This window comes from Callorhinus ursinus, unplaced genomic scaffold (genome assembly GCF_003265705.2).
Source record: "Callorhinus ursinus isolate GAN/ISIS: 27379988/994484 unplaced genomic scaffold, GSC_fseal_2.0 scaffold13, whole genome shotgun sequence".
NCBI classification, from domain to species: Eukaryota; Metazoa; Chordata; class Mammalia; order Carnivora; family Otariidae; genus Callorhinus; species Callorhinus ursinus.
Window position 1 is genome coordinate 5,164,615 of NW_027397075.1, and position 24,804 is coordinate 5,189,418.

The 24,804-nt window shown below is 42.7% G+C and overlaps 1 long non-coding RNA gene across 1 annotated transcript in view; it reads left to right on the forward strand.

The window, feature by feature from the left end:
- LOC141374049 (uncharacterized) overlaps nt 1-24,804 on the forward strand; it is a 116,491-nt gene that overhangs the window by 84,100 nt on the left and 7,587 nt on the right. The window contains exons 2-4 of the long non-coding RNA XR_012380592.1: nt 18,805-18,898; nt 19,587-19,778; nt 20,000-20,086. This is a non-coding gene — a long non-coding RNA (uncharacterized lncRNA). The remainder of the gene's footprint in view (nt 1-18,804; nt 18,899-19,586; nt 19,779-19,999; nt 20,087-24,804) is intronic.

Genomic DNA, 24,804 nt, shown 5'->3' on the forward strand with positions numbered 1-24,804 from the left:
TTCTTCTTCTGGGATCCCAATTATTCTAATGTTGTTTCGTCTTATCGAATCACTTATCTCTCGAATTCTGCCCTCGTGATCCTGTAGTTGTTTCTCTCTCTTTTTCTCAGCCTCTTTATTTTCCATCATTTGGTCTTCTATATCACTGATTCTCTCTTCTGCCTCATTTATCCTAGCATTTAGTGCCCCCATTTTTGATCGCACTTCATCAATAGCCTTTTTGATTTCGACTTGGTTAGATTTTAGTTCTTTTATTTCTCCAGAAAGGGTTTCTCTAATAACTTCCACGCTTTTCTCAAGCCCAGCTAGTATCTTTAAAGTCATGATTCTGAACTCTAGGTCCGACATCGTACTAATGTCCGTATTGAGTAGGTCCCTTGCTGACGGTACTACCTCTTGTTCTTTTTGCTGAGGTGATTTTTTTCGTCTTGTCATTTTGTCCAGAGGAGAATAGATGAATGAGAGAACAAAATGCTAACAGGTTTACAACGTCCCCAGAAAATATACTGTATACAAATCAGAAAAGACCTGAAACCAGGGGAAAAGAAAGGGAAAGAAAGAAAAAAGAAAGAGAAATAAAAAGATAAAAAGATAAAAACAAAAACAGAACAATACAAAAAAAGCAGAATATGATCAAATATGTTCAGGCTAGTGCATAGATCAGTGCCACACACTAGATTTTGGGTGTATTTTGGTCTGTTAGAAAAAAGTGCCTCCTAAAATTTTAAAGGAAGAAAGACATATATGTACAAAATAAGGGTTGATACAATGAAGGGATGGAAGATGAGTGTAAAGATGAAAATTATAAAAGATTTTATAAAAGGACTTGATAAGAAGTTGTTTGAAAAAAGAAAGAAGATTTAAGAAAAAAAAAAAGGAAAAAGGGAGAGAATGTGATCAGGCAGGAGACTAGAACAAAGCCATACACTAGTGATTTAGGGTATATTTTGATCTGTTAGAAGAAACTGTACCCCAAAATTTTAAAGAGAGAACAACTTATATATATATGCCAAAAATAAGGGTAACTACTATGAAGGGATAAAATATGACTCTAAAAATGAAAAATAAAAAATGTTTTTTTTTAAAAGGATTGATAAGATGTTGGTTGAAAAAGGGAAAAAGATAAAAAAAAGTTAACAAAAATTAACTTTGATGAACTAATGAATCATGGTAAAAAAAAAAAGCCATGAATTCTATGTGCAGTATTCCCCTAGCGCTGGAGTTCTCCCGTTCTCCTTGATCGGTAAACTTGGTCTTGGCTTGCTGGCTGTTCGTGCTGATCTTCTGGGGGAGGGGCCTGTTGCTGTGGTTTCCAAATGTCTTTGCTGGAGGCTGAATTGCCCCGCCCTTGTCGGTCCGGGCTAAGCAAGCTGCTCGGGTTTGATCTCAGGAGCTTTTGTTCCCTGTAAGCTCTCGGTACAGCCTTGGAGGACCAGGGCAAAAATGGTGGCCTCCCAATCTCCACCCGGAGGAGCTGAGAACTCGGGGCCCCGCTCCTCAGTGCGCCCCCAGAGAAAAACAGTCACTCCCGTGTCCCCGGTCTCCGGCCGCACTCCGTGCTCACCCGGCCTGTGACCGAGCGTTGCTATCTCTGGCACCCGACCCCGTGTGGAGTCTCCAAACCCAGCAGATCCCTGTGGTGCATTCCCGCGCCGCTCCTTCCTGGGAAGGAAGGGGAGTCTCCCCGGATCTGCCACCTGTTGGGTCCCTGCTGGAGGAGCAGTGGCCCGACTGGGCTGCGGATCACAGTTTATGGCAACCCCGAGCTGAGAGCCTGCGCCTCGGCTCCATCTCTGCAGCCAACTTCCCCGCTCCGATACCTGGGAGCTCTGGCGTACTCAGGCACCCCCGGTCTTTCTGTGACCCCGACGGTCCTGAGACCACACTGTCCCGGGAGGATTCCACCCCCTGCTTAGGCACTGCAGCGACGTCCCTCAGCCGAGCCAACTTTTAAAAGGTCCGATTTTGTGCTCCGCGGCTCTATCACTTGCCAGAAGCGGCCCGCGGAGGCCCCTCCCCCGCCGTCTATCCTCCCGAATATCGCCTTGGATTCACTTCTCCGCACGTCCTACCTTCCAGTGAGTGGTCGCTTCTCTGTTCAGAGAGTTGTTGCTATTCTCCTCTTCGATCTCCTGTTGAGTTCGTAGGTGTTCAGAATGGTTTGATCCCTATTCAGCTGAATTCCTGAGACCAGACGAAATCTAGGTCTCCTACTCCTCCGCCATCTTGCTCCGCCCCCAGATCACATTTTAAAACAAAAGTGAAATTGATCATAAGGGACCCTAATCAAACTACAAAAAGAAAAAGAAGAGAAATTTATATGAACAAGTCATAAAATCTAAGGCCATTGGGGGTAAGTGGGGGAATGCAGTCTCGACAGGGGGCTCCATGACCAAGAGATGAGAAGCCACTACTTCTCCATCTTTCTCTGCAGGAGCTGCGATGCTCCTAGGAAGTGCAGGGTCAAGTTTGTAGTTTGCCTCTCCAAAGTGGTCGAGGACACGATGCTATGCATTTTTAAGTCATTTCTGGCTCCATTTTCCTGCCCTTCTGTGTTTATTTACCTGGCATCTATTTTGAATTTGGGCTTTTTCTTTTGATATTATAGATTCTTTTGAGTCATATGACGTCTTTTCGGAAAAATAAGTCAACTATCAAACTAAAACATGCACTTGAACATAAACTGGCATGCATGCCTATAAGCAATCACATGATCTACATACATACACTTAAATTTCTCTCGGCCCCACGCCTGCACACCACCCCCCTCCACCACAAGATAATTGAGAGCAGTTCATAAGCAACGTCATCCAGAGAAGATACATCAGGTATATTTTGGTCATGGAATCACTGGGGTTATTTTGCTATTCTTGTGGGGACTTTACCTTTCTAGACCATCAGAAGTGAAAGATGCAATTTGCAAAGATTACTGAAAAACTAAGTTCTATGCCATACGACCCTTGGTGATGTAACTTTGTCATTATGGAGTCTGCTTGGCTGGCCCGGATACTTGGTTCGACCAGCTGAACACGGTGGAGGTGATACTGTGTACGTTTTGGAGTCTGGGTTTCAAGAGATCTTGCAGCTTCTCTGAGACCATCATGTAAGGAAGCTGATCTGGCCTCTGGAAGCCATGGGGGGAAACCACCAAGGCCACCATCAACAGCCAGCGTGTCCCTTCACATCTTCAGTTCCAGGGGCAAGCTGGTGCCAGAGCATGAGCTAGAAGGCAGGTCTCCAGGTCTCTAGTCTCACATCCTTAAAGAGCGTGCTCAACACCGCCCCTCTCCTCTGTGAGAGCACAATCCTGTGACACAGGAGGAGGGGACAACACTGGGAGTCCGAAGACAGAGCTGTGGTCCCCGCACTGAGTCAGATGCTTGCTGTGTGTCTATATCCAAGTACAATGACCTCTCTGGACCTCGACCCCCTCATCTGTGGGACAAGCGGGTTGGAGAAGTAAAGAGCCAGGCCCCGTGAAGTTCCTAGGGTCCCTGATGACTCTGAACCATGCCTTCTCCGCTCTTTTGTCACAGCAGGAGCTCGGGGATTTTACTGTGACAGGCTGGAAACCAGCGAGGGGGAGGCAGGGGGTTGCATTTCATTCTGTCAGATCCCCTTCTTCTAAAGGGTAACATTGTCACTCACAGCTTATCTTGCTGTGAACTTTCCTTAATGGTTTCGTTGGATTCGGGCTCAGATTAATCATCCTGGGCAACAAGCAACACGACAAACTCATCACTAATTAATTGGCAGCAACACAAGATACCACATTCCCTGGTGCAGAAGGCCTGTTTCTATATTAGCCCCTGTCCTCCTGGGTGCTCATGATGCTGCGCCATGTCATTCTCTGGGTGCTCATCTTGGTGGCAAGCATAGCGGATGCTCACCCAGGAGAAGAATAATCAAGAGAAGATGTGATCCGGGAAAGTGTGCTTCTGTTTCCATCTTCATCCCCAAAACCAATGCTGCATTTAAGGGAGAGGTTCTGCTTTGGCTGTCTTCTGGAAATGAAAATATTTGTCATTGCAGCGTGAAATAAAAATGCAGTACTACTGCGACACACACATGCTGTAGGAGCGAAGATTAAGTCACTCCATAAATAGGCTCTGAACTTGAATTTTCAACTGAGTTTTTTTTTATCAGAGAGATTTATTCACATTCAGCTATGCACACATCATTCCACCCATGTTCAGTGTTAAATCCGTGCACAGAACAGTAAATTTGTGTTGAAGAAATGAATGAATCTTGCAAAACAACTACATGGTTGTTGTTTTTTCTAGTGTCTTGCCCTTTATTCCTCAAATCAGTGTTCTTGCTTCCAGATCCACACCAGCGGTTTCAGTATTAGCGAGGATTCTTCAGCAATTATAAAGGCATAGGCACAATTCAAATGATCTTAAGCCAAAGAGGGAATTTTGGAATCATGTGTCTAGAAAGAAAGTTGGGTAGAGGTCACAGTGGTCACACAAAAACATTGAGGAGTTTGGGGCTTGAGGATTCATCCTGGAACTTAGTGCAGCCAGAAGTCAGTCAATCAATCAATCAATCAACCAACCAACCAACCAACCAACCAGCCAAGTCCTCTCTCTCCACCATGTGGGGACACAGCAGGAAGATGGCCCGTCTGTAAGGCAGCAAGCAGGAGGAGGGCTCTGGTCAGAACCCCATCACGCTGGCACCCTGACTTTGGACTTCTAGCCTCCAGAACTGTGAGAAAATACATTTCTGTTGTTCACGCCACCCAGGCTGGGGTATTTCGTGTGGCAGCCTGAGCTGACCAGTACACCAGCCTGGTCTAATCTTCCTCTCATCTCTCTGATATTTTATCCTTTGTGCTCTTTTCATGGTTCATTTTTACCAAGTCCCGTGTTTCAATTAATATTACCATTCAAGCCTCCTGGATACAATCTTCAGCCCAGATCTCCCACCTGAACTGCATATTAACCTATCTTGCTACCTACTATCTGGTTCTACTAGAGCCTTGCAGTTAGATATCCAAAACTGAACATGTCATTTCCTCCCAAAGCTCTTCCTCCAATGCCGTGCCCATCCACACTCTTCATCTCCGTGGAAGGATCTGAATTCACCCATTAACGAGAGGGTGTCCACATTGACGGATCCTTCTCCCTCGTCCTCAGGGGCAAACACCAGATCCCACTTACTACAACACCAAGCAGTTCTAGAACTGCCCCCTTCATCTTCACTCTCACCAACAGCATCTTTGTGAAAGTGACCGCCATTGCTCAGCTGGATTTCCACCCGCTCCCCCAGGCGGCCCCCATTGCTTCCATTATGCTGTCTGTAACCTCTTCAGCACTCTGCAGGTGAACTTGACCATGCTGTTCCTCTGCCCAAAACTCAGCCTGGGTCAAAGATGCTGCATGTTGTGACTCGCACTTATCTTCCCAGCATGATTTCTTGCTCTTTCCCCCTCACATATAGATCTGCTTATGGTTCTTTTGGAACGTATCATTCTCACTAATGCCTCTGGATGTTCAAACATCTATTCTATCTAAAATATCATTTCTCGGTGTGCCTGGGTGGCTCAGTTGGTCAAGTGTCTGACTCTTGGTTTAGGTTCAGGTCATGATCTCGGCATATTGGGATCGCGCTCCACGAGCCCCACGTCGGGCTCTGTGCTCACGATGGAGTCTGCTTGGGATTCTCTTGCTCCCTCTCCCTCTGCCCCTCCCTGCCCCCCACTCATGCTGTCTTTCTCTTAAAAATAAATAAATCTATAAAATATCATTTCTATTGCTCTTTACCTGATTAACTCCTACCAGTCCTGATTTCAGCTTAGTAGTTCTTCCTTTGGGAAGCCTTCTCATCCCCCCAAATTCAATAAGGTTCTCGTGGGATCACAGAGAGCATGTTATTAATCTTTTGTAGGACCACTTTACAGTATGGTAAATGATGCGCTTCCTTTTTCCCTCTTCTGTTAGACTGAGAGTTCCTTAATTGCAGGAGTAGTGTTTGGTGGCTGGGTGGATACTTAACTGATATTTGTTTAATGAGTGAATCAATAAAGTAATGAGTGAAAAAATATGCAAAGATATATATAAATCCATACCCACACTGCAGTTGCATAGTGACTATACTTCATTTGGCTCAGCTCTCACTAAAAGCAAAAACAAAAATAAACTCCAGAGCTTCACCTTTTTTTAATGGGAATATGTTTATAAGGCCTCTAAGAAGTATCATCTTTATGGCTTTATATACAAGGTTAGGATGTTTATGTGTCCTCTATGCTAATTCCATTACCTTCTTAAAAATCTATTCTATCCATCAATGTCTGCTGTTCGGGGGTACTTTGGATGAAGATCTATTTTATCAACAATTGTCCCCTAGTGATAAATAAACACGCATTAAAGCTCTCAGCTGGCCTTTGCAAATGACATGTTCCTTCTTGTTACTCTTTTCTCTATTATTGGTTTAATTGTTTTCTAATCGCTGTGAAATAAACAAACCCTGGCTGTTAGGTTTTACTCAGACAAGTGGCTTACTTGGATCTCTATGCCTGTTTCATCTGGGGTCTTGACTTTGGTTTTACATGGGTGCGAATGAAGTGACCAAGAAAATGCTTGGGTACTAAAAAATGGGATATAAGTGGAGACTTCTGGTTTAATGTGCATGACTAAAATGGCAAAAGTAGAGCATCCACGTGTTCTAAAAATCCATAGCAGAACTGGAAGGATGCAAAGAGTCCCACCAACACATGACTGAGGGGAAAGCCCTGGAAAAGGACAGCCAATGGGTAGAAGGGATAAAGAACAACGGCCATGGGTTGTCATCAGGGTGAGGAATCAAAAGGTAGAGCAGTTAAGCAAGCCCCTGGATATCAGAGTGGCTTTACTGACCTTTATCCCTAGGATAATGTTATAGTACAAATCTTTTACCCAGAAATTCTGACAAAGGCTCCCTGAGTGTGATCTGTGGGCAGTGAGGTGGGGCTGTGCCTCAGACAACTTAAAGTTTTCAGGACAGACGGGAAGATCACTTGTTCAAAATGAAAAATCCTCTGCTTGCATACCTTAGAGGGAAGCCCAGCCTCCCCCCCTCCCCTCCCCTCCTCCAGCATTAAGACCCTCATGATCGAAATCTTCATTTACTGCCAACAGAACATGAAATTTCATTAAACTAAAAAATTATTCCTCAGCTGCCAACATCACTCAATTAAAATTACATCAATAATTACGAAAAGCAACCAATAACTTCCATACATCTGAAGAAACCAAACAGTGGGGAAAAGATTTTTCAAAATACAATAAGCAGCAAATTAATGTCTGAGGGAACAGTTAACACAATAAAACCGAAGGAAACTTATCCATTTATCAAACCAGTAAGAAAGAACAGGATGCAAAGGAAAAGAAACAACAAGAGCTCTCAAAAACAAAATTTTAAAACCGTATAATTGCCAAACCAAAAACTAAAACTTAGAAGGTGGGTGGTCTGCACAGAAGAGTGGATGCCAAAAAGACTAGAATCTGGACTGGGGTACTAAGGTGAAGGATTTCATCAGAACTGGTGAAAAAGGTCCAATATAGAGTGGGGGGATACTAAGATCTACCCAGGAGTTCCAAATCTATTTGGTAAATGTGCCAGAAACAATGAAAAGAGGAAATTATCAAATTAATAAAGGAAAATTTTCCTGAGCTGTAGAAAAGACTGAACAGGTAATCCCCCAGGCTATTGTTTATTCAACAAATGTTTATTGGCCACCTGTGTGTCAGGAACTGTTGTAAATGCAGTGATAAGGAAGACAAAACATCACATCTAAATATATCCTGGTGAAGTTATCTGAATTCTGGGTATTAAAACAAAATGCCAAATTCCTCTGCTGTTGGCTATGATAGAATAACTGGTACTGGGCCAGTCTTTCACTGTAAACAATTACAGAACTAGACAAAATATGTAAGTTAACAGATTTTCAGACAGTGGGAAACAGACGGCACAAGACTGTAATACCTGAAAGAAGGGACACTCTAGGTGAGCTCTCTGTCTATGGAAAATTTTCCCAGCCTGATACAAAGAAAGAACTAGAAGCCGAGAAGAGAACAACAGTTCTGCTAAGCTGAGGAGGCATCAGTCAGAGTTCTGGACCTCTGAAATGAAGCCTCTGGAGATCTTTTTAATGAATGAATCGATGACATAATGTAATTAGAGTATGATGAAAGTATCAAAGAAAGGGAAGCTGTGTGGAGAGGGAACCCTACAAGTCCATGCAGGGGGCTCCCTGCAAGTCCACAGATGAAAGCTAGGTTGTCCATTCTCAAAGTGAGACCTCCCAAAGTTAACCACACAGAAGCTGGAAAGTGGAATTAGACACTATAGGTCACTACAGGTCAGCTGGAGGAAAAAGAGTAACAGAGATGTTGGTGTGTTCTGGCCCTAGAGTGGCGGGATCTTCTTAACACATCCTTAACACACCTGACATCTAGCTGACACATAAGAGTGTCATCAACTTAGGATAAAGAAACACCCTAGAGTAAAACCTACTCTTGGCTTATCTTAATGAAGTCTAAAACCCAGCCCCAGTAAGACCTGCAGTGGAGACAGGGTATACAGGTTGAAGTCAGCTGAGTTAGAGAGGTTTGATAAACACTTTTTCATAGAATTGCACTAGCAAAATGTCAAACCAAACCTTCACAAGTTCATGGTGATCAGCCAGTAGTTGAAGAATCAATACTCTTCAGAAAAGCAGAATCAAAAGTCTCCCTAATATTATCTATCATATCCAGTATTCAATAAAAAAAAAACCACCAACAACAACAACACTAGCTATACAAAGAATGAGAAAAAGTGATCCACAGTTAAGAAAAATAAAGTTGTCACTATAAACCAGTCCTAAACTGGTCCAAATGTGGGGCTAAGCAGACAAAGATTTTCAAGCGGCTCATACAAATATGTGCAAATCATTAAAGGAAAGACTTAAAGGAAAATACGGTCTTAATGAGTGAATAGATAGAAAATCTCAACAATCAAATGGAACCTACAAGAAGGAAACAAATGAAAAGGCTAGATATTAGAAGTATAACAATTAAAATACAGTACCTGGAATTTAAAAATTCCCACATAGGGAAAAGAAAAAGTCAGTGAGTTTAAAGACAGATAATTGGAGGGGCGCCTGGGTGGCTCAGTTGGTTGAGCGGCTGCCTTCGGCTCAGGTCATGATCCTGGAGTCCTGGGATCAAGTCCCGCATCGGGCTCCCTGCTCAGCGGGGAGTCTGCTTCTCCCTCTGACCCTCCTCCCTCTCATGCTCTCTGACTCTCATTCTCTCTCTCGCAAAAAAAAAAAAAAAAGACAGATAATTGGAATTTATCACCTCTAAAGAACAAGGGGGAAAATAGTTAAGAAAATTAACAGAGCCTCAAGTTCCTGTGAGACAAGAGCAAATGATCTGATCCCCCAAAAAGAAGAGGGTGAGATTGGAGCAGGAAAAGTATGGAATTAATGACCTAATATTGCACCTTTAGAAGAAAAAAAAAAGAGCAAAGTCAGTAAAAGGAAAGGAATAATAAAGAGCAGAAATCAATGAAGTGAATAAAAGAAAAAGAGAAAATTAATAAGCCCAAAAGTTGCTTCTTTAAAAATGTCAACAAAATTGATAAAGCCCTAAGTAAACTGGTCAAGGAAAATAGGAAATGATGCAAATCTAAAAATCAGGAATGAAAAGAGGTTATGAGCTCCACAGATCCCAGAAGCATTAGAAGGAAAATAAGAGAATACTACTAAGGAAAGTGAGTTTGTCAAAAACTTTCCCACAAAGAATATTTGAAGTCAAGGTGAATTGGTGAATTCTACCAAACATTTATGGAAGAAATCACACCAAACTTACACAAGCTCTTTTTAAAAGGAGAGAAGGATGATGCACCTCTCAACATGTTATGTGCAGCCAGAGAAATGCTGATGTTTAAACTGGACAAGGTCATTCCAAAAATGAATAAAATTACAGATTAAAATAACTCAACACATATTCATATATATGACAATACATTATGATCACAAAATTAATAAGAACATGCTGAAATATTAAAGAGAAAGCAGAAACATTTATATAAAAAGAAGACTATATTGGGCGCCTGGGTGGCTCAGTTGGGTAAGCAACTGCCTTCGGCTCAGGTCATAATCCTGGAGTCCCGGGATCAAGTCCCACATCGGGCTCCCTGCTTGGCAGGGAGTCTGCTTCTCCCTCTGACCCTCTTCCCTCTCGTGCTCTCTCTCTCTCTTTCATTCTCTCTCTCAAATAAATAAATAAAATTAAAAAAGAGAAGACTATATTGATTTATCAGAACAATAGAGCAATGTCTTAAGTTCTGATAAAATACAACTTCAAACTTTTATTTCTATACCAGGCAAAATTGTATATGCAGTGCAATCTCAATTATGTAAAAATATGCAGAGATCTTCTGAAAAGAAATGTGTATTGAACATCTAACCAGTCACAGTATTAAGGGTTTTAAAGATATTATCACATTTGATCCCCACAGCAGCCCTTTGAGGTAGGGATTATTGCCTTCTTCATAGACCGATTCTACACAGCTGGTAAAGACTGGAGCAGAACTCAGATCTATGCCTTCTATATAGGATGTTTGACTGCACGCCTTGTCATCAGATCTGAGGAATTTACACTTGATATGGAGTGACAGATATCCCTGTTGCATCAAATAACCATTGCCCCGACTCAAAGTGGACCCAGTGAGACCAGCACTCTGGGCCAGACTCCAAGTGCGGCTTGGGAATTTGCTCTAGACAGAGGACAGCTGACTGAATTCTCAGCATTGGCTGGCACTTTTCTGCCTTAGGGAATTAGCGAGACCTTCCTGAAACCGGTTTGATTCCCCTGGGTTTCCTCCAAAGGGATGGCTATCACCGTTAAGTGGCTTCTCCCGCTTCAAGGCAACACGAATGACTTTTTCAAGTATTCTGATCCCACAAAGAGTCAGCACGTCATGGAATTCAGGCCACTTGACATAATAGGGGACTCTTTCCTCCCTCCTCCTTTCAGGGTGATGTCTTCCCACATCATCTCTACCATGGGGCATTAACAACCACTTCCCTGCACAGCTGCTAGAGGCTGGAATAATTAATTAAAACTTAAAACCATTTATGAGCCTTTGCATTTGAAACTATAGGAGTGGGTAACCCCCTTCAAGGCACTGCAACTGATTAGCAAGGGAAAGAAAACTTTTTTTCAAGAGGATATTAGCAGTGTAAAGTATATTTTATGAGCATATATATAAGTAATGAAACCATAAAAGCTGACATCAAGGCAGAAGAATCTTGTTGTGTATGACAATTGGAAATTTATCCACAGCATCAAAATGGATTCACGTGGGGAAAGTGAGAGCCTGGTTACTAAACTGAAAGCATCGATGAATACAAGTGGCAGTCTGAAATGATGGCCCATCTTCCCTTTCATCAGATGCCCCAACATCTCTGGAAGAGGCCAATAACTGATGGGCAAAAACACATTTTTATGTTTGGATTTTGTTAGGCTTCAAACGAGAAGTAAGCAAGCTAATGGCATGTGTTACAGAATCTGTCTAGCCAAATAAGTTACTTTTGCCTAAGTGACAAAGCTAAGAACTTTCTCAAGTCACTAAATTGACTTTCTCAAGGTCACACAAGCGAGTGATTCATTCCTACAAACAGCCTCATTGGAAGAGCCCAGATTCACTTTCAACATTGGTTCTTTCCATTCCAACCCACTCAAAACTGATTTTGTGACTGATGACCCCAGGACTGCCAGATTCGCAACTGTTTCTGATTTCAGAGACAAAGATACTCATGAACTTTGACAATTCATGACAGCCCTGCAGTTTCTTAATCTTCTGGGGCTTGGGAGAGAGAATGAGAATTCACTGAGCATCTACCCTGTGCCTGGGCCTATGGCCTCTTTGTATAAATAACCTCGTTGAATTTTCCTATCTGCCTTGTGCAATAAGCATTCCCATTTACCACATCAATAAAAACACTATGAGTTAAACAACTTGCCCATAGTTGCATAGATGCTCAATGGCACACCTGAGATTTCAAAATGCCTCCATCAGGCCACGCCACTGAGATGTCTCACCAGGGGGCTGAGGTCCCTTTGTTGGCACTGGTGTGAGAAGGTGCATAGTTAGAAACTGGGTCCTTAATAATACTTCTGTAGACTCTTTTTGCAGCTGATGATGGCTGAGTGGGTGTGACGCAGTGAAAAGTACCAATTCTGATAGCAATCAACTGGGGACGTGGCCAAATTACCATCACTGCTCTGATGCCATGGCTTTCCCAGTTCAGAAAACGAGACAGAAAGCAATGGGTTCAGTTTTCCTGGGAGTTTAAAATCCCAAATAAAAATGTCCACAATAGCCAAACTATGGAAAGAGCCTAGATGTCCATCAACAGATGAACTGATACAGAAGATGTGGTGTATATATATGTACGTGTACACGCACGCACGCACGCGTGCGCGCGCGCACACACACACACACACACACAAAATGGAATATTATGCAGCCATCAAAAAACCCTAAAATCTTGCCATTTGCAATGACATGGATGGAACTAGAAAGTATTATGCTAAGTGAAATAAGTCAATCAGAGAAAGACAAGTATCATATGATCTCACTGATACAAGGAATTTCAGAAACAAGACAGAGGATCATAGGGGAAGGGAGGGAAAAATGAAACAAGATGGAACCAGAAAGGGAGACAAACCATAAGAGACTCTTAATCTCAGGAAACAAACTGAGGGTTACTAGAGTGGTGGGGGTGGGAGGGATGGGGTGGCTGAGTGATGGACATTGGGGAGGGTATGTGCTAGGGTGAGTGCTGTGAATTGTGTAAGACTGATGAATCACAGACCTGTACCCCTGAAACAAATAATACATTACATGTTAATTAAAAAACAAAAAAACAAAAACGGAGTGAGAGAGGGGAGGGGAAAGAATATCAGTGAGCCAATAGGGAAAGTCTTCAGTACCAACAAAGGGCAGAAGTGATGGAGGGCTTCCGAGGAAATGGAAGTCCTATGTGATGCAGGCCCAGTTCTGGTGGCAACAGTGGGATAGGAGGAGATCATAAAGAAAAAAGACAATAGGCTCCTCCTAATGCAGAAGAGAAGAGAGCTAATATTTATTGTACATCTTCCACCTGCCAGGTACTCTACCTGTATGTATAATAGTCTCACTTAATCTTCACATAACTGGTAGCAGCTGCTCCGTAAACGTCATGCACAAGTACGGCGATACTTTTGTTTTTCCAGGTAATCTTAGAGTCCCTACCTACTAGATTGGCAAAACATCTGGGAGTCCTCTCATTGAGTCTCCCCATCCATTTCACACACAGCAGAAGGAACGAGGGGTCTATACAGTTCGACCCATGGTGGAGGGTAGAGGGAGTAAGGTAATTGTTCAGCTTCACACTCAAACAGGAAAATCCATGGCTTTAAAAAAAAAAATTATTTGAGAGACAGATGGGGGGAGGGGCAGAGGGAGAGAATCTCAAGCAGACTCCCTGCTGAGTGCAGAGCCAGATGCAGGGATCCATCTTACAACCCATGAGATCATGACCTGAGCCAAAACCAAGAGTCAGATGGTCAACCCACTGAGCCACCCAGGCGCTCCAGGAAAATCCTTGGCTTTTAAACAATCCACAACCACCGTTGTTTCTTGTTGCCTCACTGAATTGCTTTTATAAACGACTTTATGGAGGTATAGTTTACATATCATGAAATTCATCCTCTACAATTATCCACTTTGATGATTTTTAGTAACTTTACCCAAGTGATGCAACTAGCATCATAAATCAGTTTGAGAGCCCTCCCATATGCATGCATAAACACGCACTCCTCCTAAGATTCCCCCATGCTCATTTGCAGGTAATCATTATTCCTACCCCCAGCTCCAGGCAACCACTAATCTACTCTTCTTTCTTTCTTTTCTGAATATGTCATAGAAATAGAATTGTACAAGCTGTTGTCTCTGGGTCTGCTTTTCTTTTTCACTTCACAGAATGTATTTGAGGCTCATCTGTGATATAGTAGGTGTCAGTAGCTTGCTCCTTTTAATCACTGAAAAGTATCCCATCGTATGGATAGACCACATTTTTCTATCTCCTTACCAGTGTCCACACAGACTTGCACACAGATGTTCATAGCAACATTATTCATGATAGCCCCAAACTGAAAACAACCCAAATGCTTTTTAAAAGCTGGTCTACACCTGTGGTTCTCAAGCTTGGCTACATATGATGACTTTGATTTAATGGACCTGGGGTAGAGCTCACAACGAATGTTTGTTTTCGGAGCTTTCCAGATGATTCTACAGGCCAAGAGAATCACTGTGCTACAGAGTCTAACAGATAATGTTTGTCCTCTCTGTCTACACTGGCGCTACAGTTCCTGGATCCCCACTATGTTTTGTTTTGTTTTTAATCTCATTCTTTCTGAATTAAGCTTGGCCAAGGATGCCCACATGTGAGCTCCATTACAAAGCATGTCATTCAACTGTCGGACTTGGGACATACCCCTGCTATCCACATAACCCAACAGTCCCATTCATTTCCCATCTCAGGGTCTGAGGTCAGTGGTCAGTTCACTCTTTCTCTTAAACCCTGAGAATGGATCCAAATGCCTTATATACATCCCCTTTCCAAGAGAGTGAGACCACATGATCTGCTTCCCACGTGAGGCTCCAGAACCTCCTCTTCTTCCCTCTCTCTTTAGGGGATGCTACTTCCAATGAAAACTGATTTCCTCTCCAAAAGGCTCCTGGTGATTCCAAGGCGCCAACTACCATGCTTCTAATTAGAGACCTACTTTTATGACTCCAGGGTGCTCTGCCACTACCCATTTTTGTTTACTGTACATATTTCTTGGTTAATGAGACGGAGAAAAAAAATCCATTCAGTGACTTCTGTGTCACAACCTCTGCAACGTGCAAGCATATCATCCTTATTTTCAGACACTGATTGCCAGCCGGATTAATTGGCCAAGGTCATACAGCTGATAATTGCAGATCAACACTTCAACTCAAGTCTTCTTGACTCCAAAGCCTGTGTCACTTTCTAACTTTCTACTACAATTTGCTGGCTTCTCTCCACCTTGCTTCTTTACAGAGCAGGGATTTCTACATTCCCTTTAAAATGCAATTTAATTATAAATACCCTCTTGAAAAGCTCATTCTATCTCCCACATTTTCTCCTCTCCTTCCTCACTCTCCTAAGAGAAAGTCATTAGGAAGGTACATTCTGTTTCTAAGTCTGCTTTGCCTCGAAAAGGTCTCCCTTCAAAAACCCAGTGGAGGTGCCCTGGAGAATTGCAACAGTGTCCTCACACCCTCCCTGTTACGTCTGTGCATTTCTATAGCATGAAGAACACATCGGCCCAATGCTATACAGTCCTACTCCTTGGCTCAGCCTGCAGACCCTCACCAGCAAGGGAAATGTAAGTGGAAGGCAAACTATTTCTCATCAAATAAACAGTTGGACTTTGTTGGAGCCTGGTGAGTAAGGCAGGGCATTTCTCCATGTAAGCCCTTATCAGAGCCCAGCAAACACTTCCTCCCAATGTGGCTGGCTTTAAACTTTCTGTGGCAGGTAGAGTGATGAAAATTGGGTCAGCCTCTCAGGGTCTGGTTCCAATGCCCTTGCATCCAACTATAGCTAACTTGTGACAAATGTCAGCCTTGCTATTGGAGAGGGGAGCTTTCTAGAGGTCAAGTCTCATCAGGTCTACGGTGATGGCAGGGGCATGGTTTTTGGTTACTTGGACTTGGGATCAAATCCTAGATCCCCTCTTTACATGGTACATGGCTTTGGGCGCATTACCTCACCTTTTCGGGTCACAGAGTCTCACCTACCTCTGTGGATTTATTTCAGCAATTGCCTCCTTTATTCATTCTCTTCATCCATTCTGCCTCAAATGCATTATTCCCTGGGACTTCTGCAGTACTGTGTCCTCTGCTTAAAACATGCACAGAACATTGTAGCTGAAAGAGGCCATTTTGCCTACCTTCCTTCTTTTATAGATGGGGAACTGAGGTACAGAGAAAGGAAATGATGGGTAAAACTAGTATTATGAGTCCAGTTGGCTTCCAAATAGGTTTTCAGCACATAACTGATGAATGAATCACAAAGCTAGTGATGGTGGCTCATCCAAGAATTTTTACTTATTCTAGCTGCATGTCGATTTGTTTTGTTTTGTTTTGTTTTTAATTAAAGGATGCCTGGGATTGATTTGAAGACATTTTAGCTCATTAGGAAAGAAACATCACCAGGAATTGTGCCCACCGTAGGAAAAGGGAAAACATTCCAACCTTGAGGTTGGAAACAAGACCACTTAAGAGTACGGAGGGGAGCCTCTTCACTTTCTCATGTACTTGGAGAACATGATGTGCTACAAAGCATCTTGCAAAGCATGAGTATTAAAAAGAGAAAACTTTTCATTGAGCATAAGGACCGGCTTATTCATCTCAGCATCCCAAACATCTCTGCAACCTCTACCCCCACTCTCAGAATCTAGCACAAAATCATCTATTCAATCCCAACTGAAGTGGGAGCATTTCAGGAGAGGAACAAGGGGTGGTGAATGGGGCACTTGAAGCCCTCCCCATGCATTTACACAGCAGCTGCACCCAGATGCACCTCCAACCCCCCAACCCCTTTAGTCTTTTACCTCTGGTGAAATCCTTTGACTAGGAATCCTTTGAGACACAGGAATACCTATCCTACCCCTCGGAAGACCAGTGCCAGGTGCTAAATCAGGGAAGAGTGAGAAACAAGAAAAGCACCCCCCGGTCCATGTACCAAATCCTGAGCCAGATTCTCACAATCACCCTGCAGGAGCCCATTAGTTCAATTTTACAGCTAAGGAAGCACAGGCAGAAATGCACGCAGCATTCCCCGGGGCTCAGAGAAGATAAGCCAGGTTGGTCTGACTCACTACTATGACTTCTAATAACCCAACCGATGGACTCCATCACTGACTTGACCATTTCCTCCTCTTGCTATACATGTAGACTGCATTCTCCTTTTCACCATGGTAAGCCATGCTGCAATGAAGTTTTTTCACACAAAAAGCTTTGGCTGCATTTACAATCGCTGCCTCGGAGGTAGAATTGTTGGATTAGGAAGCATGGATATTTTTAAGGCTCTTGATGCACACCGCCAAGCTGCCTTCCCAAAGGGCTGTACAAACTCACAATGCCTCCAGCAGTGCAGGAGAGTGGCAATTTCACCACACCCCCATCACTTGGGGTATTCTTGTTTTTTGAAAATGTTACACATTTGCTGGCTGAAAATAGTGTCTCCATTTCAGTTTGCATTTCTTTGATTACTAGCAAGGCTGAACATTTTCCCATATGTTTTTAAAGCCGTTTTGTTTCCTCTTGGTGATTTTTATTTTCTGGCTATTTGAGCTTTCGAGAGCTTAGTGATTTTCATAATGGTTTTATAAGCTCTTTGATGTTAAGAATATTGAGGCTTGGTCTTTGCTCAGAATGCTGTCCCATTTTGCTTTCTTTTAACATTTTTTAAACTGAAGATATAAATATCGTGCTATATTATGTATGTTAGATCTATATTGGATATATGTGTGTGTGTGTGTGTGTGTGTGTGTGTGTGTGTGTGTGTATGTATATAAGATGTAGGTACCGAGATACATAGAGATTCTATATCCCTCCATGTGGGAATATATATGTTAGATATAATAGAGATACTATAATGTATTATATATATTTAAACATATATATAATTAAATATATCTTTTATTTTGTGATTTTATGCACTCCTACTTTTTTCTGTTTCAGCAACTCAATAAATGTTCGATTTTATTGTTTTCTGGTGCATATTTTTACTAAAAATTTAAAGCCTTTTACTTTCACTTTTTTCTTCTTTTTTCAGTGTTAAGTCTTACGTGAGGATCAACCTGAGTCTTTGCCAAATTGCTAGTCAGCATTTGTCCTAGCAGGGTACACTGAATAATCCCTGGGCTTCCCCAGGGCTCATTATCATAATGTGAAGGTCTCATTCCTAAGAGTGACTGGTTTTCGTCCCTCTCCTCTCTGAGCCTCACCAGGGCCTGTGCAGATGTCCCATCTTCTCTCTGTTCCAAATCCCAACTAGCACCCACTCAGTTCCTCCTCTACCATCAGGGTCCCCAGAGCTATCCTTGGACTTCCAGCCCAACGGTTTTCCATCTTGAAAGTTCTTTTGCATTTGCCATGCCAGCTTGGCATGGGAACCAAGCAATTCCAACTGGAAAACAGCAAGAGCCAGCAGTGCCCGTGGGAAGGTTGCTTGAGTGTCTGAACCTGCCAACACTGGCCAAGTCAAAGCTCTCTCTCTCTCAAGGTGAGAACTGCCCGTGTGGGATTCCAGAGATGCACTTCAGGCTCTGAGAACCACAGAACCCTCATTTTAGTCTGAGACTGGGGAAAGAACTCACCCCCATAAGAGAGAATGAAAATCCTATCTTTCCAAAGAGGGAAATTAATAAAGTCTGGGGGATATTCATGGAGAAATAGCCACAGGTGCATATTTAGAAGTACAGCACTAACTTCATGCCTTTAAAAATCCTTGCCTTTGGGAAGGCATCCAAGAGAGAAAATGAGGAGACATGGGGAAACAGGACCTCTACTTTTTCATATAAAGCAGATTGATGTTTTTAACTCCGTGCACGCAGTTGCTTTGATATAAAAATAACGTACCTGAAAAAGCATCCTCTGAACATGACAATGCAAAAGAAAACAAACTATTCACCTCCTTCTTATCTGGTGTCTGGTGAGCAGAACTGAATCTTTCTTCCATCTTTACAGAAATGCTCACCATCCAAGCCTGCAGATGGAGATGAATTAGATTTTAGAAGATTGATTGCCGTGTGAACTGATGGCCAAAACACTCTGGATGTTGGTAATGATTCTTTTAAAAACAAAATCCCCCAAAGCTGCTTGCTTTTCTTTGATTTTATTTTGCCTTTTTCCCTAGAAAGGAATAGTTCCCGTCTCCCGTACTTAACTCTCCGCTCTTAGAGAGAAGGGACCAGTGTCCCATTGGTTTCCATATCTTAGCATGTATCACATGGTTTGATAGTATGTATATGTTCTATGAATACTGAATGAATGGCTAGGCTAGGCTGGGCCAGACTAGGCTAGGCTAGGCTAGGATTACCCTTGGGTCTAAGGAAGTCAGTATGTCCACTCACTTTCCTCCATGTGGAAATATATCAAAACCTTCTATGACAGAGACACAGCTTACCTTTGCTTAGGGTCTGGGATTCCGGCCATCAGTGTTTTTAATTAGGTGACAACTATAAAGGACATAGCACAGGTTTAGCCTATTTCCAGATCCCATGTCCAGATCGTTTCTTTCCCCATATTTCTCCTTAATAATAATCTCTCACATTTGGGTCTTATTTTGGAGTTTTCAGAGTGCTTTCACATGCCTGTTGTATGCATTTCTCATGACTCCATCGTGAGGGTAATGTTGCCTTTCTCAGTTGGAAGATAGGAAATTGAGGCCTAGAGATATTAAGTGGCTTGTCCAAAGTCCCCTAGCTAATAGCCCTTGGAACCAGAACTCAAACTTAGTTCGTCTCCAGGACCAGCCAATTTCTGAATCCAACACAGCTGCCATGCTCCATCTTTCATGGGATAGGAGGCATGGGTTGCCATGTTTCTAACTGGAGAAGGAGACCTGGGGACTCTGGGTAGCTCTGAAATTTGAACACCATGATTTGCTTGCAAGTTGCCTAGAGCCTCTGGGACTAAAGCCAAAAAGGTCAGCACCAAAAGTGAGTATTCTTTTCGCTTAACTTTTATTCGGACTCCTAAACCAGGGCTCACTATCCACTCAAACCTAAGACATTAAAAGGAGGATCTTCTGAAACAAAACTCAGGGCTACAAACAAGAGAGACATTCTGTTAAATACAATAAAGTATCAGAGAAATATGGGTATGGAATTTGTCTTTGCAGTACAAAGAATTTTCCTCTCTTCCCTCCACCCCCACTTAGTGTGGAAGTAGACATTGGTGATGACAAATGACAGCCCACAAGAGGACACACAATGGTGAGGGATAAAGGCACTAAGCTCTGAACTGTGTAAGTAGTTATATCCATGTTTATAAAATTTTGTGGATCAAATTCCTCTTTAAGACATGGAGGAAAGATACGAAACTTCTCCTTGAAAAATGAAGAGGTACATGCATAAGATTTCTTTTTCTCTATTTTATGTATTTGGTTGCGTCACGAGATTCTCAAATACTTTTTATTACTTTGACTTACTGAGAGATTCACAAGAAGATTTTGAAATAATCAGACAAATCCCAAGTACCCTTCATCCAGCTTCGCCCAGTGCAGCATCTTACAGAACCACAGTACCTCATCAAAGCCAGGAAACTGATATTGATTGGCACAATCTCATACAAGATTTCATATTCACTTTCAGGGCAATTATGGATCCTAAAGGCTATCCACAAACTGCGTGACCACAGGCTCGCCAAGCTAAAAGCCCTTGCCTTAGTTTACAACAGCTCCCCTCATCAGGGAAACAGCAGAGAGAGATGCTCATGAGAGAGTTAGTGTGCTTGGATTGAGGTGGGGAGTGCACAGTGGAGGCCCTAGAAATGGGTATTTAAGATTTGAGACAAATTTTGAATCCAAGGAAAGGTTTGTCATGTTGTAAGGCAACTTAAGGTGAGCAAACAGTCTTTTTGGTACTTAGATAGGGATGGGAAATAAAGAAGAGACCCCCCCCCAACCATGGCTATTCCTGGGGGGTGGAGGGTGTGGGGGATGGGGTGGCGGGAGTGAAGGGCCTGGCTGTACTTAGGGAGAAGGAACTGAGGAGAGAGACAGTTAATGTCCCCTTCTGTAACAAGGCTGAATGAGCAAGAACTAGCTTTACATTTCTCCATCGGGTGATCTTAGTGAATGGAGTGCATTCCGTGGTCGGGGCGACCGCCATGCTTCATGCTGAGTGGTCCATTCCATGGGGCAAACAGCTGGCATCCCTCTCTCCCATCCTCCCTCTCTCTCTCTCTCCCTCCCTCCCTTTCTTCCTTCAACAATAAAATATTGAGAACCTGCTACCTGGGCCAGAATACGGAAGCTCTTTTGGTCTTACTATGGCTCAAGTTAAAAAGACTAATAACATAGAGTTTCTACCTTTAAGGCTCTTCCAGGCAGGTAGGCAAGGCAGCAGGTCAACAGTGTAATACAATCTGATAAGGCCTCTCATACAGACAGAGCAGTGACAGCTAAAGGGACTGGTGTGTTTAGGGAAGAAGGGAGCTGAGAAATGAACCTGAAATTCATCAGAGGGCTGCGGATGCCAGGATCAGGAATGCGGGCTTTTACATTTTCATGAAAACCGCTACATTCTGGCTGTGATCACCTACGTAGGTGTTCGGGCTGCCTCCCATCAATTTATAGCTGGTATCAACCCCATTCTTTTTAAGCACCGAGCATATCAGGACCAGTTTTCCTCATTGGATGATTGACAGCCTGTTGTTTTGCCAGATTGTTGGAGGGCATTCAGGGGTGGCGGGGATGTTGGTTTCTTCTCAGGCTGAACCTCAGAGGGAACTCCTGGCTCTTATCTCTAGTTTCTGAGTCTCCGTAGAGGGAGCCCACCGGGGCTGGCTGATTTAATTAACGTCTGTGTTATCTCTCTGCCATGTTTGAAGCTGTTGTCATGTTGTTAATGTTTAAGCTGCACAATGACACATCTGTGGGCTCCCCCTGCCAGCAAACTCCCATGTACTGTCATCCTCAGCCACAGAATTTATAGTCTAGGCAAGAGATGCTTTGATTCCTGAGGATGTTCATATCCAATCTTGAGAGAGTTGGTCACTGCCAAGTTTGAATCTCACTAACACCCATTTCACAGATTCTCTGTCAAAGTCCTCTTGGACTCATGAAAACATAGTTGCCAACCCATATCCATTCCAGGTCAGAGAAAGTGTTCGTAATAATGTGGTCTCAAGCACGTGGCATTTGATAGACAGGTGGTACTGTTAATCCACAGGCTTCTTCCTAAATGAATTTACAAAATATTGAAAACAGTGACCTTGGATTATTAAAAAAAAGGGGGGGGCAATAGTAAATGTCATCACAGTACAAGGATTTGAATGCTCCACATTTCATTCCTAGTCCACTTTGGAAGAAATCCTCAAGCTCAATGAGCTTGGAGAGAGCTGGTGAGAGCCTTGGGCCCTGGAGTGAGGAAGAGCCTCAGTTTGAAACAGACTCTGACAGTTATCAGCTATGCAGACTTTGTCACGTCACTTAATGTCATTGTCATCGTCATCATCATCAAAATCATGACCACCATCATCGCCATCACCATCACCATGATGATGAGAATCATCACCTATGATCCCAGCTATAACCTCTAATCCAGGTTGGGTTAGATTTCTCTCCTATGGACTCCTAAAGCACCCTAAACTTCCCCATCTTAGAACATACCAGATTTTACCACTAGACTCCTTAAGGGCATGGGCAATAGAGTTTTGTTTGACATTCCCTCTCCAGTTCCCAGGAATGTGCTGGGCACCCAGGCACTATCCAATAAATTGTTGAATGAATGAAAAAAGGAAGGGAACCCACTCTTCCCAAGCACCGATTATACGCCATATGCTTTACAAATTTGTTTCTAATCCACAAAGTAACCTTGAAATGTTTCCATTTCCATTCCCACTTCTTGGCTGGAGTAATAAAGGCCCTGGAAAATGAAGTGACTTGGTCAAGGACGTGCTTAAAAAAAGCAGTGACAGAACTCGAAGATAGGTCTGCCCAATCATCTTTTTCTACCAGGATGATTACCTAATGAACTGGAAAATTTATTTATTCAGAATCTTTTTCACTCTGACTATTCTAGGTAATCAAAGTTTTACTGTCTCCAAATGGGGCTGTAGAGGAGGAGAAATAAGGTTGGGGAAGTGACTGGCAGATGGCTGAAGAGTGTCAGGAGCACTAAATTACATGGCCTCGGGGCTGCTAAGATTTTCTAGTCAAATTTCAGCTACTTGGAATCAAGAAAATGCATCATTTTTTTCCATTTGCAAAACTATCCATCCACACAGAGAGCACTGAGAAGTCTGGTCATGATGTTTTTATTTGCAGAGGGCTGCTTTCAAAATCTCAGAGTTCCTTGCAAAGAAAATGGCAAACAAAGGTTTAAGTCACCAATAAAATTAAGTGTTTAAACTGGGTTTTCCTCCAAAAAAGCACAAAATGGGCGGATTTCAGATTTCATCAGCTTCTGAGCACAGAAGGGAGTCTAAAACATTAAGGGAAGAGAGACCATTCCAGCTCTAAAGGTCAATTTAAGAACTTTTATGTAAATGCTGGATCCCAGGTGGACACTCATAAAGAAGTGAAAGCATGTGCAAAGACATTTGGATTGTTCCTCAGAACCACAACATTTAAGTTGGTGGAATGGTACTTGAAGGAAATGATATCTGCCAGCATCCCTCTGCTTTACAAAAAGGAGTGATCAAAATATGACAATATTGTACAGATAAAGCATCACATAGTCAGATCAAGAGACCTGAATGTTAGAGATGATGGTGGTGGTGGCGGTGGTGTACGATCATTGAGTGTGTTTCATATACAAGACGTCATCCTAGTCAACACCCTTTGAATGTTATCTATTCAACAGCCTATGGGTTTGTTATTATTAGTACGATCTTAGGGATGAGGAAAGAGAGTCCCAGAAGTAACTTGCCACATAATTAAGAAGTAAGCCAGATGCCACTTTAACCAGCTTAATTACATTCAATTAACCTACATAGTATCTCCAAGAGTCAACCAAGTCATTTTCCAGGGTTAGAGCAAAATACCTCATGTCAGTAACAACAAAGAAAGAAAACGTTGCCCAGGGAAAGTTTCCATACCAATGGCCAAACTCTTCAGCCAAGAGGAAATGTGATATCCCAGGGGAAACAGAGAAGGCACAAAATTCTAACTCTGTCTCTGCTCTACAAAACTTCCTAAATGGACAGAGATTTCCTGGCAGATCATTTGTACCCTGGCTTCCTTTCCAGAGATGGAGTTTTTAATACTATGTTCAAGGGAGCCAGAGGTCAACACATAATGAGCTCTGGGAATCCACGAATTCCCCCGAAACTATAGCAAACACGTTATGTGTATGTGTGTTTTTCTCGTAAAGGTCATATCAGATGCTCAAAGGAGTCTAAGGCATCCCCCACCACCAGGACCAAAGGAAGGTTTTCAGTCCTCAGGTCTCTCGAGTTACAAATTGCCCCTTGTGCTCAATATCATTGTGTGCCTATCAATGCTCAGAAAGGCAACAAGGTGTAGTAAAAATAGCATCCCTTCACTTGCTAATTTGTTCACTTAGTCATTCATTCAAGTATTTATCAATTGCCTTACTTTACACACTATTCTAGGCAATGGGAATTCAGAGACAAATTAATCCTGCAAGCTCTCAGTCTAATAGGCAAAAAGGCACCTAAGTAGGTAATTATAAAACAATATGTAATAATCTCAATAATGGATCTATATATAGGTCATGAAAAGGAGCATCTGATCTAGGCAGAGAGGGCGGGGAAGATTCTGATACGAGTCTTAAAGAATAACTAGAGTTAACCAGATGTAGAAGGAAAGTCATTCAGGGCAGAGGGAAAAAAACTGAGCCCAGTGGCAGGAAACAGCACGGTAGATATATGGGGGAACTTCCAACAGCCTAATTTTGCTAGAACACAAAAAGGCAGAGAATTGGTAAAAGATGAGTCTGGGGATGTTGCAGGATAGGTTATGGAGGGTATTATATGACACCCCTTTATTCTATAGGG